Source organism: Hippopotamus amphibius, chromosome 6 (genome assembly GCF_030028045.1).
Source record: "Hippopotamus amphibius kiboko isolate mHipAmp2 chromosome 6, mHipAmp2.hap2, whole genome shotgun sequence".
Classification (NCBI taxonomy): Eukaryota; Metazoa; Chordata; class Mammalia; order Artiodactyla; family Hippopotamidae; genus Hippopotamus; species Hippopotamus amphibius.
In genome coordinates this window covers 60,630,401-60,644,712 of record NC_080191.1, presented here as the reverse complement: position 1 = coordinate 60,644,712, position 14,312 = coordinate 60,630,401, and the positions used below count along the sequence as shown (strand labels likewise).

Below are 14,312 nucleotides of genomic sequence, written 5' to 3'. Positions count from 1 at the left end.
TGGGGAAACAGTCCTTTCAACAAATGATTCTAGAACAATGCATATGCAAAACAAACCCTAATCTATAACTTTCACTCTATACAGAAATCCACTCAGAATGGATCATAAACCTAACCATAAAACCTAAAACTGTTAATCTCCTAGAGAAAGGTATAGGAAAATAACTTGGTGACCTTGGGTTCGGCAAAAATTTCTTTTACAACACACCAAAATCATGACCCGTAAAGTTAAAAGTTGATTAATTTGACTTCATCAAAACTAAGAACTTTTGCTCTTTCAAAACACATTTAAGAGAATGAAAAGACAAGCTGTAGACTGGAAGAACATATTTACAAATCATATGTCTAACAAAGGTCTTTTATCCAGAATATATATAAAGCACTCCCAATACTCAGTAGTAAGGAAACAAACAACCTTATTAAAATGAGCAGGGACTTCCCTGGCTATTCAGTGGTTAAGACTCCATGCTTCTACTGCAGGGGTCACAGGTTCGATCCTTGGTCAGGGAACTAATATCCCACATTCCGTGTGGTGCGACCCCCCCAAAAAAAAGGGGCAAAATTTTTTTTTACACGCTCTTCACCAAAGAATAAATGAAGATAGCAGTTAAACACATGAAAAGATACTCAACATCATTGGTTATTAAAGAAATGCAAGTGGGACTTCCCTGGTGGTCCAGTGGTTAGGACTTTGCCTTCCAATGCAGGGAGTGCGGGTTTGATCCCTGGTCGGGGGTGGGGTGGGGCTAAGATCCCACATCTTGTGGCCAGAAAACTAAAAACATAAAACAGAAGCAATATTGTAACAAATTCAATAAAGACGTTAAAGATTGTCCACATCAAAAAAAAAAATCTTTAAGAAAAGAGAAAAAAGAAATGCAAATTAAAACAATAATGAGATATTCCTGCACACCTATTAGAATGCATAAAATTAAAGTGACTGAGCAAGTCAAGTGTGGATGAAGGTGCCCAACAGCTGGATCACTAATAATTTACTGATGGTAGTACAAAATGGCACATCATTGTGGAAAAGTTTGGCAGTTTCTTATAAAGTTAAAATACATTTACCTTATGACTCACATCTAGGTTTTTACCTAAGAGAAATGAAAACTTATGTTCACACACACAAAATCTATATGCAAATATTTGTAGCTACTTTGTTCATAATCACCAGAAACTGAAAACAAGCCAAATATCCTTCAGCTGGGGAATGTATAAGCAAATTAGCATATCCATACAATGGAATAGTGCTGATCAATAAAAAAAAATGAATTACTGATACAACAACATGGATGATTCTCAATTGCCTTTTGCTAAGTGAAGGAAACCGGACTCATAGGCTACATGCTATATGATTTCATTTACATGACATCCTTGCAAAGGCAAAACTATAGTGACAGAAGACAGATCAGTGGTTTCCAGAACTGGGTGTGGAAGAGATTTGACTACAAAAGGGCACAGAATTGTTTGGGTTGATAAGACTGTTTTAAATTTTGATTTGACTGCATTTATCAACACCTTAGAGCTGTATGTTTAAAGGCTTAATATTACTATATCTAAAACCCTTAAAATGAAAAAAGTATATTGTATCACTTTTTCCTCTGAAACTGAGAGGTAAACCTGTAGCACTCTTGATAGGACCACTAATTTTCTAGAGATCAATATAGTAAGAAACACTGATGTGGACAATGGGGAATTATTGAAAGATTTGAAGCAGGGGAATAATGTGCTCAGATTTAAGAAGTTACTTTTACTTCCAGGCAGCATCTTCTGCTCCCTCCATACACATGAAACTTTTAGTTAGAATGCAGTGAAAGAATTTGGAATTGTGAGAAGAAAGAGAAGAGGAAACTCAGGAGCAAGTCATAGCACTGAAGGAAAGCTTGACGCAAGTTGTAAGATTATAAGAAACTGAAAGAGACCTTAATTACTTGGACCTAATATGCATACAAAGTTATAGTCAGCCTAGCCTAAAGGTGATTTTTTTTGAAGATGTATACTTTCAAGGAAATAGGGACTAGCAAATTTTTTCCATTAGACTATAGAAATAGCATGAAAATTTCCTTTTACCAAGAGCGTTAAAGAGTGGAAATTGGAACTCCAATTCAATACTACTTATGGTTGTGGGGTTTGAATTCACACTGTCCTCATAGTTCTGGGAACCCAGGTTGAGAAATCCAGAAATTTGTAATACTTGTCATACTTTGGTCAAGAAAATTTAAAACTGTGCTGTGTGCCCCAGGGCACATAGGACTCCCACAGAAAATATTTCCACTGAAGATGCGTGCTCAATTAAAGGTTATAAAGCATATAAGGAAACAAACCACCATGAAGGATAGACAGCCGTAATTATTAGAAATAGTGGTTCCAACAGAGAAACTTTAAAATAATTATGTTTAAAGTGTAAAGGAAATTTAGAAACCACATGCATCAGTTAGCTTTTTGCTGCAAACTATCCCAAAGCTTAGTCACTAAAACAACCGTTTTATTATTGCTTATAAGTTTAAGGGTTGAATATGGGGTTTGTAGAGTCAGCTAGGGGCTAGTTAGCTAGAGATTACCTCATGTGCCTGGCAATTGGTGCTGGCTGTCAGTTCGTACTGGTCTTTGGGCAAATGGGGGTATTGGGCAGTATTTCTCTTTTCATTCAGCAGAGTAACCTGGATATCTTTTCATGGTGGTGGTCACCCAGTTCCCAAGAGCAGCAAAGACAGAAGCCTCAGTGTGCAAGTTCTTCTCAAGTCTGCCTGCATCGTGTTTCTACTGTCTTATGGCCAAGATCAGTTGTAAGGCCAGTCCACAGTCAGTATGGGAAGGCACTACCAAAGAACATTCATATAGGAAAAGGAATAACTTGTGAACGTTTTTACAATCTCATAATTTAAGACAAAAAGAGAATAGTGTGTAAAATGAGCAGTCAAGTATGAAAGTAAGCCAAGTAGAAGTTTTAGAGTCTCTTTTCGCTCTCAGACATGGGCACACGGCAGAAGGATGTTATTATCAAGTCAGATGCACCTGACACCCTATTACTGGAGAAGCTTGCAGATTATGTCGCATCCTGTGGCTCAAAGAAGGATGCTTACGAATACTGTATGTCTGAGTATTTGAGAATGAGTGGCATCTATTGGGGCGTGACCGTAATGGATCTCATGGGACAGCTGCATTGCATGAATAGAGAAGAAACTGACATTTATTAAGTGTTGTCAACACGAGTGTGGTGGAATAAGTGCTGGTATTGGACATGATCCTCATCTTTTGTACATTCTTAGTGCTGTCCAGATTCTTACTCTCTATGACAGTATTAATGTTATTGATGTGAATAAAGTTGTGGAATTTGTTCAGAGTGTACAGAAAGAAGATGGTTCTTTTGCTGGAGATATTTGGGGTCCCACTAAGCAGCTGGTCTATCTGGAGTTAATGGCCTGCTGGAAGTTCCAGCATGTACTGTGCTAGTGCTGATATCAGCATACAGGAGTACTGAAACATAGGGGGCCAGTCTAAAAGATAAGGGCTGAGTATAGTGCAGACCAGAGAGACCAGCTGCTTCATGGGATGTGAAAATCTACTTTTATATAATAAGGAAAAATTGGTAACAAGATTCTCTTTTTGTGCAGTGGCAACTTTGGCTCTATTGGGGAAGCTGGATGCTATTAATGTGGAAAAGGCAATTGAATTTGTTTTGTCATGTATGAACTTTGATGGTGGATTTGGTTGCAGGCCAGTTCTGAATCCCATGCTGGGCAGGATCTCTGGCTATTACTAGTCAGTTGCATCAGGTAAATTCTGATTTACTCTGTTGATGGCTTTGTGAATGACAGCTACCATCAGGTGGACTCAATGGAAGGCCAGAGAAGCTACCAGATATATGCTATTCTCGGTGGGTGTTGACTTCCTTAAAGATAATTGGAAGGCTTCATTGGATTGATAGAGAGAAACTGCGCAGTTTCATCTTAGCACGTCAAGATGAAGAAACTGGAGGATTTGCGGACAGGCCAGGAGATATGGTAGATCCTTTTCATACTCTTTTTGGAATTGCTGGATTGTCACTTTTGGGAGAAGAACAGATTAAACCTGTTAGTCCTGTTTTTTGTATGCCTGAAAAAGTACTTTGGAGAGTGAATGTTCAGTCTGAACTAGTGAGCTACATTAGATCCCTTGATGATGCAAAAGTTGCTTAGTGTAGTTTTACCGTCTTAACATTTCAGTATTTGAAATGCTTAACAAACTTAATGACTGCCATGTTAATATTCTGTACATGAATTGTGTTGATTTTAATAAACTATATAATTATACATATTGTAAATTAAAGACCTTTATTGTATCTAATATCTTGTTTGTGCTTCAGTGTATTTATCTTGTATGTCTCCATAAAAGCAAACTGAGTTGAACTCTAGCTGATGAAGTCTTGTGTTCTGATTTTCCCATGTGCTCCCTTGATATGTTATGTATAACTATAGTTAATGAAATTGGTCTTTGTCAGTGAGAATGTTAACTGATAAAGAATCGATGAACCCCATAGGAATTAAAAGATGAAAAAAAAAGAAGTTTTAGAAATAAAAGAAAGTTATTGAAATAATCAGTAGATAGATTGAATGGCATGCTAAATACAGCTAAATAAAGGATTGGTGAATTGGAGGATAGATTTGGGGAAACAATCCATAATGCATGTCAGAGACAGAAAAAGGTGGGAAATATGAAAGAAGCTAAGATTTGGAGTTCAGAATAAGAAAGTCTTAACATATGTCTAGTAGGAGTACCAGATGGAAAAAATGGAATGGAGCACACCAAATCCTGAGCAGTATATATAAAAACAAACACACACCAGACATAAAATAGGGACATTTAAGAACATCAGAAACAAGGAAAAGATCTTAAAACTGGCAGATGAAATATATTAATCATGATAATGATAAGTAATATTTATTGAGCACCTAACTTAGAATAGGTACTATTCTGTGTGCTTTACATGTATTAACTCATATAATATTTATAACCCTTTAAAGTAGTCCTGTTTCTATTGCCATTTTGTAGATGAGGAAAGTGAGCCACAGAGAGGTTAATTAGCCCATAATCATATGTCTAGTTGTGTTTTAAAATGTATTGAGGATTTCTTTTTAATCATGTATGGTAAGGTGACAGACGCAGACAACTGCCTTGAAAGAAGAATTTAGTATTGTTTCCAAGAGGAGGGGATGTGCCATGCCATGCAGGGCCAAATGGGGAAGCATTAGGGTTCCTCAGAGGGTTGAAGGGGTGAGGGGAAATTACTTTTGTGATTTCCAGAGCTTTTGTTGTGATTTTCATCATAAGGAATGGATAAGATGGGGTAGGGCCGTGGGCCAGAGCTTTTGTTGTGGTTTTCATGGTAAGGAATGGATAAGACAAGATAGGGAAGCTGAACAAGTTTAGGGTTGGACAGACTGAATGATTTTGGCAGCCTCTGAGCTGTGGGGGAGGTCCCTCGCTGTTTGATACCTGGCCCTGGGTTGATTTAGGGTGGGGGGAATATTGGCATGGTGTATGATAAAGCTGTTGCAGAGAGGGACTAAGCATTGATTGGTTTGCATGTGAAAAGTATGCTCAGAAGCAAATTATATGCAATTTCTAGGAATTAGCTAACCCTGGGAGGGACAGTCACCTCCTGGGTCCTCAAGGTCCTAAGATGTCAGAGCATCACAAAATAAAAGACACAACTAATACAGGTTGTCTGTGGAACTGAATTTAAAACTAGGCAGTGTGATTCTACAGAGAATATTATGAAACCTCTTTATACTTTGCCTACAAAGAAACAAAAGGTAGACTTACAGCAGATTTCTTATGAGCAATAATAAATATCAGATGAAATGTCAGTAGAAGTATCATGAACATGCTTATGGAAACGTACGTTAATTTAGAATTCTAAACCCAGCTAACTAGATTTTAGGACAGAGAGTGAAATATAACATTTTATTTATTTTTATTGAGGTACAGTTGATTTACAATATTACATTAGTTTCAGGTATACAATATGATTCAAAATTTTATAGAGGATACTGTACTTAGAGTTATAAAATATTCCCTGTGGCACCCAGTATATACTTGTAGCTTATTTATTGTATATGTAGTTGTTTGTACCTCTTAATCCCCTACCCCTATCTTGCCCCTCCACATTCCCTCTACCCACTGGTAACCACTAGTTTATTCTCTATATCTGTACGTCTCCTTTTTGTTATATTCACTAGTTTGTTTTATTTTTAGATTCTACATATAAGTGATAAAACACAGTATTTGTCTTTCTGTGTCTGATTTATTTCACTAAGCATAATACCCTCCAGGTCCATCCATGTTGTTGCAAATGGCAAAATTTCATTCTTTTTTAAGACTGAATATTATTCAGTTGTATATATATGTCACATCTTCTTTATCCATTCATCTGTTGAGGGACACTTAGGTTGCTTCAATATCTTGGTTATTGTAAACAATGTTGCTATGAACACTGGAGTGCATGTATCTTTTTTTTTAAAGAACTTTTATTGAGATACAATTGACATACAATAAACTGCATATATTTACAGTGTAGAATTTGATATTTTTTTCTTGTTAGTAATGTATATATGGCAATCCCAATCTCCCAATTTATCCCATGGGGTGCATGTATCTTTTTGAATTAGTGTTTTAGTTTTATTTGGATATATACCCAGGAGTGGAATTTATGGATCATTTGGCAGTTCTGTTTTTAGTTTTTGAAGAACCTCCAGACTGTTTTGACAGTAGCTGCACCAATCTACATTCCCACCAACAGTGTATGAGGGTTCCCTTTTCTCCACATCCTTGACAGCATTTATTATTTGTGTTCTTTTTGATGATAGCCATTCTGACAGGTGTGAGGTGATGCCTTATTGTGGTTTTGATTTACATTTCCCTCATAATTAGTGATGTTAGCATCTTTTCACATGCCTGTTGGCCATCTGTGTCTCTCCTATGGAAAAAATGTCTATTTGTGTCTTCTGCCCATTTTTTAATTTTTTAAAAAATTGTTGAGCTGTGTAAGCTGCATATATATTTTGGATATTAACCCCTCATTTGTCATATTGTTTTCAGATATTTTCTCCCATTCAGTAGATTGTCTTTTCGTTTTGTTGATGGTTTCCTTTCCTGTGCAAAAACTTTTAAGTTTAATCAGATCCCAATTATTTATTTTTGCTTTTGTTTCCTTTGCCTTAGGAGACAGAGTCAAAAAAAAAATATTGCTACAATTTATGTCCAAGAGTATTCCGCCTGTGTTTTCTTCTAGGGCTATTATGGTTTCAAGTCTTACATTTAGTTCTTTAAGCTTTTTGAGTTTATTTTTGTGTATGGTGTTAGAAAATGTTCTAATTTCATTCTTTTATTTGTAGCTGTCCAGTTTTTTCAGCACCACTTATTGAAGAGACAGCCTTTTTCCCATTGTATATTCTTGCCTTTTTTGTCATAGATTAATTGACCATAAATGTGTGGGTTTATTTCTGGGCTCTCTATTCTCTTTTGTTGATCCATGTGTCTGTTTTTATGCCAGTACTGTGCTGTTTTGATTACTATAGCTTTGTACTATAGCCTGAAGTCAGGGATGTGATTCCTTCAGCTCTGTTTTTCTTAAGATTGTTTTGGCTATTGGGGTCTTTTGTTTCCATATAATTTTAAAATTATTTGATCTAGTTCTGTGAAAAATGCCATTGGTATTTTGATATGGATTGGATTTAACGTGTAGATTGCATTGGGTAGTATGGTCACTTTAACAATATGAACTCTCCCAATCCATGAACATGGTATATCTTTCCATCTGTTTGTGTCATCTTCAGTTTCTTTCATCAGTGTCTTAGAGTTTTTTGAGTACAGGTCTTTTACCTCCTAGGCTTATTCCTAGGTTTTTAATTCTGTTTGATGCGATTGTAAATGGGATTGTTGCCTTAACATCTCAGTTCATTGTTAGTAGATAGAAGTGCAACAGATTTCTGTATATTAATTTTGTATCCTGCAACTTTATTGAATTCATTAATGAGCTCTAGTAGTTTTTTGGTGGCATCTTAGTATCTTCTGTGTATGAAATATGTCATCTATAAACAGTGACAGTTTTACTTCTTCCCTTTCAATTTGGATTCCTTTTATTTCTTTTTCTTGTCTGTTTTCTGTGGCTAGGACTTCCAAACCTATGTTGAATAAAAGTGGAGAGAGCAGGTATCTTTGTCTTGCTCCTGATTTTAGAGGAAATGCTTTCAGCTTTTCACCATTGAGTATGATGTTAGATGTGGACTTATAATATATGGCCTTTATTATGTTGAGGTATGTTTCCTCTGTACCCACTTTCTGCATAGTTTTTTTTTTTTATCATAAATTGATGTTGAATTCTGTCAAAAGCTTTTTCTCCATCTGTTGAGGTGATCATATTGTTTTTATTCTTCAGTTTGTTAATGTATCACATTGATTGATTTGTGGGTATTGAAAAATCTTTGCATCCCTGGGATAAATACCACTTGATCATGGTGTATGATCCTTTTAATGTGCTTTTGGATTCGGTTTGCTAATATTTCATTGAGGATTTTTGCTTCTATGTTCATCAGTGATATTGGTCTTTAATTTTATTTTTTTATGGTATCTTTGGTTTTGGTATCATGGTAATACTGTCCTTGTAGCATGAGTTTGGAAGCATTCCTTCCTCTGCAGTTTTTTGGAATAGTTTGAAAAGGGTAGGTGTTAACTCTTCTCTAAATGTTTGGTAGAATTCACCTGTGACACCATCTGGTCCTGGACTTTTGTTAGTTAAGAGTTTTTTTTTTTTTTTTTTTAATTGCTGATTCAGTTTAATTACTAGTAGTTGGTCTTTCTGTATTTTCTATTTATTCCTGGTTCAATCTTGGGAGATGGTATATTTCTAGGAATTTCTCCATTTCTTCTAGGTTGTCCATTTTATTGACATAGAGTCTCTTATGATCCTTTGTATTTCAGCTTTGTCAGTTGTAATGTCTCCTTTTTCAGTTCTTTTAAAAATTATTTATTTATTTATTTATTTTGGCTGTGTTGGGTCTTTGTTGCTACATACATGCTTTCACTAGTTGCAGTAACTGGGGGCTACTCTTCATTGTGATGTGCAGGCTTCTTGTTGTGGTGGTTTCTCTTGTTGTGGAGCACGGGCTCTAGGCACACTGGCTCAGTAGTTGTGGCTTGCAGGCTCTAGAGCACAGGCTCAGTAGTTGTGGTTCACAGGCTTAGTTGCTCTGCAGCATGTGGGATCTTCCCAGCCCAGGGATCGAACCTCTGTCTGCTGCACTGGAAGGCACATTCTTAACCACTGTGCCACCAGGGAAGTCCTCCTTTTTCACTTCTGATTTTATTGATTTGGGCCCTCTTTTTTTCTTGATGTGTCTAGCTAAAGATATATTAATTTTTTTTATTTTTTCAAAGAACCAGCTTAGTGTCATTGATTTTTTTCTTTCTTTTTTTTTAAGTCTCTATTTATATCTGCTCTGATCTTTTTTTTTAAACTCTTTATTGAAGTATAATTGCTTTACACTGTTGTGCCAGTTTTTGCTGTACAACAAAGTGAATCAGCTGTATACATTTAAATGTATACATTTATCCCCATATCCCCTCCCATGACTCCCTCCCACCCTCCCTAACCCAGCCTTCTAAGTCATCTCCCATCATCGAGTTTATCTCCCTGTGTTATGCAGCAGCTTCCCACTAGCTATCTATTTTACATTTGGTAGTGTATATATATCAGTGCTACTCTCTCACTTCATCCCAGCTTCCCCTTCGTCCCCCACCCCATGTCCTCAAGTCTGTTCTCTGTATTTGCATCTTTATTCTTGCCCTGCCACTGGGTTCATCAGTACCATTTTTTTAGATTCCATATATATGAGGTAGCATATGGTATTCGTTTTTCTCTTTCTGGCTTATTTCACTCTGTATGACAGACTCTAGGTCCATCCACCTCATTACAAATAACTCAATTTCATTCCTTTTTATGGCTGAGTAATATTCCATTGTATATATGTGCCACATCTTCTTTATCCATTCATCTGTTGATAGGCATTTAGGTTACTTCCATGTCCTGGTTATTGTAAATAGTGCTGCAATGAACCTTGTGATAACATGTTTCTTTTTGGATTATGGTTTTCTCCAGGTATATGCCCAGCAGTGGGGTTGCTGGGTCATATGGTAGTTCTATTTTTAGTTTTTTAAGGAACCTCCATACTGTTTTCCATAGTGGCTGTGCCAATTCCCACCATTACCACCAACAGTGCAGGAGAGTTCCCTTTTCTCCACAACTTCTCCAGCATTTATTGTTTCTAGATTTTTTGATGATAGCCATTCTGACTGATGTGAGGTGATACCTCATTGTGGCTTTGACTTACATTTCTCTAATGATTAGTGATGTTGAGCATGCTTTCATGTTTGTTAGCCATCTGCATATTTTCTTTGGAGAAATGTCTATTTAGGTCTTCCGCCCACTTGTGAGTTGGGTTATTTGCTTTTTTGGTATTAAGCTGCATGAACAGCTTGTGCATTTTGGAGATTAATCTTTTGTTAGTTGATTCATTGGCAAATATTTTCTCCCATTCTGAGGGTTGTCTTCTTGTCTTGTTTATGGTTTCTTTTGCTGTGCAAAAGCTTTTAAGTTTCATTAGGTCCCATTTGTTTATTCTTGATTTTATTTCCATTATTCTAGGAAGTGGGTCAAAAAGGATCTTGCTTTTGATGTATGTCATAAGTGTTCTACCTATGTTTTCCTCTAAGAGTTTTTTATAGTGTCTGACCTTACATTTAGGTCTTTAATCCATTCTGAGTTTATTTTTGTGTATGGTGTTAGGAAGTGTTCTAATTTCATTCTTTTACGTGTAGCTGTCCGGTTTTCCCAGCACCACTTATTAAAGAGGCTGTCTTTTTTTCCATTGTATATCCTTGCCTCCTTTGTCAAAGATAAGGTGCCCATATATGCATGGGTTTATCTCTGGGCTCTCTGTTCTGTTCCATTGATCTATAGTTCTTTTTTTGTGCCAGTACCATACTGTCTTGATCACTGTGGCCTTGTAGTATAGTTTGAAGTCACGGAGCCTGATTCCACCAGCTCTGTCTTTCCTTCTCAAGATTGCTTTGGCTATTTGGGGTCTTTTGCATTTCCATACAAATCGTAAGATTTCTTGTTCTGGTTCTGTGAAAAATGCCATTGGTAATTTGATAGGGATTGCATTGAATCTGTAAATTGCTTTAGGTAGTATAGTCATTTTCACAATGTTGATCCTTCCAATCCAAGAACATGGTATTTCCCTCCATCTGTTTGTATCGTCTTTGATTTCTTTCATCAGTGTCTTACAGTTTTCTGTGTACAAGTCTTTTGCCTCTTTAGGCAGGTTTATTCCTGGGTATTTTATTCTTTCTGTTGCAATGGTAGATGGGAGTGTTTCTTTAATTTCTCTTTCTTCTTTTTCATTGTTAGTGTATAGGAATGCAAGAGATTTCTGCACATTAATTTTGTATCTTGCTACTTTACTAAATTCATCAATTAGTGCTTGCAGTTTCTCATAGCATCTTTAGGGTTTTCTATGTATAATATCATGTCATCTGCAAAGAGTGACAATTTTACTTCTTTTCCAATTTGGATTCCTTTTATTTCATTTTCTTCTGATTGCTGTGGCTAAAACTTCCAAAACTATGTTGAATTCTCCTCTGATCTTTATGATTTCTTTCCTTCTAGTAACTTTGGGTTTTGTTTGTTCTTCTTTTTCTAGTTAAGTGTAAGGTTAGGTTGTTTATTTTTTTCTTGTTTCTTGTGGTAATCTTGTATTGCTGTAAACTTCCCTCTTAGAACTGCTTTTGGTGCATCTCATAGATCTTGGATCATTGTGTTTTTGTTTTCATTAGTCTCCAGGTATTTTTCTGGTTTCCTCTTTGATTCCTTTAGTGATCAGTTGGTTGTTTAGTAGCATATTGTTTAGCCTCCATACACTTGTGTTTCTTGCAGTTTTTTCTTATAGTTGACTTCTAGTCTCATAGAGTTCTGGTCAGAAAAGATGCTTGATGTTTTAAAAAATTCACTGAAGCTTATTTTCTGGCCTGGCATGTGATCTATCCTGGTGAATGTTCCACTTACACTTGAAAAGAATGTGCATTCTTCTGCTTTTGGATGGAGTGTTGTGTATATATAGTCCATCTGGTGTAATGTGTCATTTAAGGCCAGTATTTCCTTTTTGATTTTTCTCTCTAGATGATCTCCCCATTGATGTAAGTGGGGTGCTGAAGTTTCCTACTATTTATTATGTTACTGTCGATTTCTCTCTTTATGTCTGTTAATATTTGCTTTATGTATGTAAGTGCTCCTATGTTGGGTGCATATTTATTTGTAACTGTTACATGTTCTTCTTGGATTGATTCCCTTTTTCATTATGTAATGTCCTTCTTTGTCTCCTACAAGAGTCTTTGTTTTAAAGTCTATTTTGTGTGATATAAATATTGTTGCCCTGACTTTCTTTTGGTTTCCGTTTGCATGGAATACATTTTTCTATCACCTCACTTTCAGTCCGTGTATGTCTTTAGATCTGATGTGAGTCTCTTGTAGGCAACATATATATGGATCTTGTGTTTGAATCTACTCAGCCACTCTGTGTCTTTTGATTGGAGCATTTAGTTCATTTACATTTCAAGTAATTATTGATATATATGTCTTTTTTGCCATTTTGTTCATTGTTTTTAGCTTGTTTTTTGTAGTTCTTTTTTTTTCCCCTTTCTTCTCTTCTCATGATTTGGTGACTATCTTTAGTGTTTTGCTTGAATTTCTTTCTCTTTTTTGTGTGTGTGTATTATAGATTTTTGGTTTGTGGTTACCATGTGGTTTATATATAGCGATCTGTATATATGTGTGACTGTTTTAAATTGCTGATCTCTTAATTTCAAATACATTTTATCAACTCTGCATTTGTACTCACCTATGCTCATGATAACTATTTTTGACATCATATTTTACATCCAGTTGTTTTGTGTATCCCTTAAGTGTTTATTGTGGACATAGAGGATTTTATTAGTACTTTTGTTTTTTAACCTTCTTATAGCTTTGTGTTTGGATGATCTACTCCCTTTGCTGTGTATTTGTCTTTATCAGTGAGCTTTTACCTCTCGTAATTTTCATGTTTGTAATTGTGGCCTTTTCTTTTTTGCTTAGAGAAGTCAGTTTAACATTTTTTGTAAAGCTGTTTTGGTGGTGCTGAACTCTTTTAACTTTTGTTTATCTGTAAAACTTTTAATCTCTATATCAAATATGAACAAGAGCCTTGCCAGGTAGAGTAATCTTAGTTGCAGGTTCTTCCCTTTCATCACTTTAAATGTATCATGCCACTCCCTTCTGGCCTGCAGAGTTTCTGCGGAAAAGTCAGTTGATACCTTTATGGGAGTTTCCTTGTATGTAACTTGTTGCTTTTCCCTTGCTGCTTTTAATATTTTCTCTTTATTTTTAACTTTTGCTATTTAAATTACGTGTCTTGGTGTGTTCTTCTTTGAGTTAATCCTGTATGGGATTTTGTGCTTCCTGGACTTGGATGTCTGTTTTCTTTCCCAGGTTAGGGAGGTTTTCTGCTATTATGTCTTCAGTTATGTTTTCAGTCCCTTTCTCTCTCTTTTCTCCTTCTGGGACCCTATACATATGTGAATGTTAGTGCACCTCATGTAGTCAGAGGTCTCTTAAACTGTCCTTATTTCCTTTCATTCTTTTCTTCGTTTTTCTCTTCAGCATCAGGGAGTTCCACTACTCTGTCTTCCAGCTCATTGATCTGTTCCTCTGTATCATTTAGTCGACTGTCGATTCCTTTTTTCATTTCAGTTATTGTATTCCTCATCTCTCTTTGGTTGTACTTTATATTTTCTATCTTTTTGTTAAAATCTTGTAACTTATTGCTCTGTGCATCCATTCATCTCCTGAGTTCTTTGACCATCTTTTTGATCATTACCCTGAAGTCTTTCTTGGGTAGATTGCCCATCTCCACCTCTCTTAGTTCTCCTTGTGGGGTTTTATCTTGGTCCTTCGTTTGGAATGTGTTCCTCTGTCACCTCATTTTGTCTAACTTGCTGTTTTCACTTCTGTGTATCTGATAGGTTGGTTATGTTTCCCAACCTTGGAGAAGTGACCTTCTGTATGAGACATACTAAGTATCCCAGCAACACACTCCTGTCTCATCAGTAGTGCTATATGCTCTAGGGGTGCCCCCTATGTGGGCTGTTATGGTGGGTTGACTGCTGTGGGCAGTTTGGTAGGCTTGGTTGACCCCTTGTCCATTTGGTTGCCAGGTCCTGCATTGTGTGGAGGCTGCC

The 14,312-nt window shown here is 36.3% G+C and overlaps 1 protein-coding gene and 1 pseudogene across 1 annotated transcript in view; both read left to right on the top strand.

The window, feature by feature from the left end:
• Window positions 1-14,312, top strand: part of SERAC1 (serine active site containing 1) — a 78,332-nt gene that overhangs the window by 15,052 nt on the left and 48,968 nt on the right. The gene's annotated exons all lie outside the window — the stretch shown is intronic.
• Window positions 2,972-4,177, top strand: LOC130854905 (geranylgeranyl transferase type-2 subunit beta-like; annotated as a pseudogene).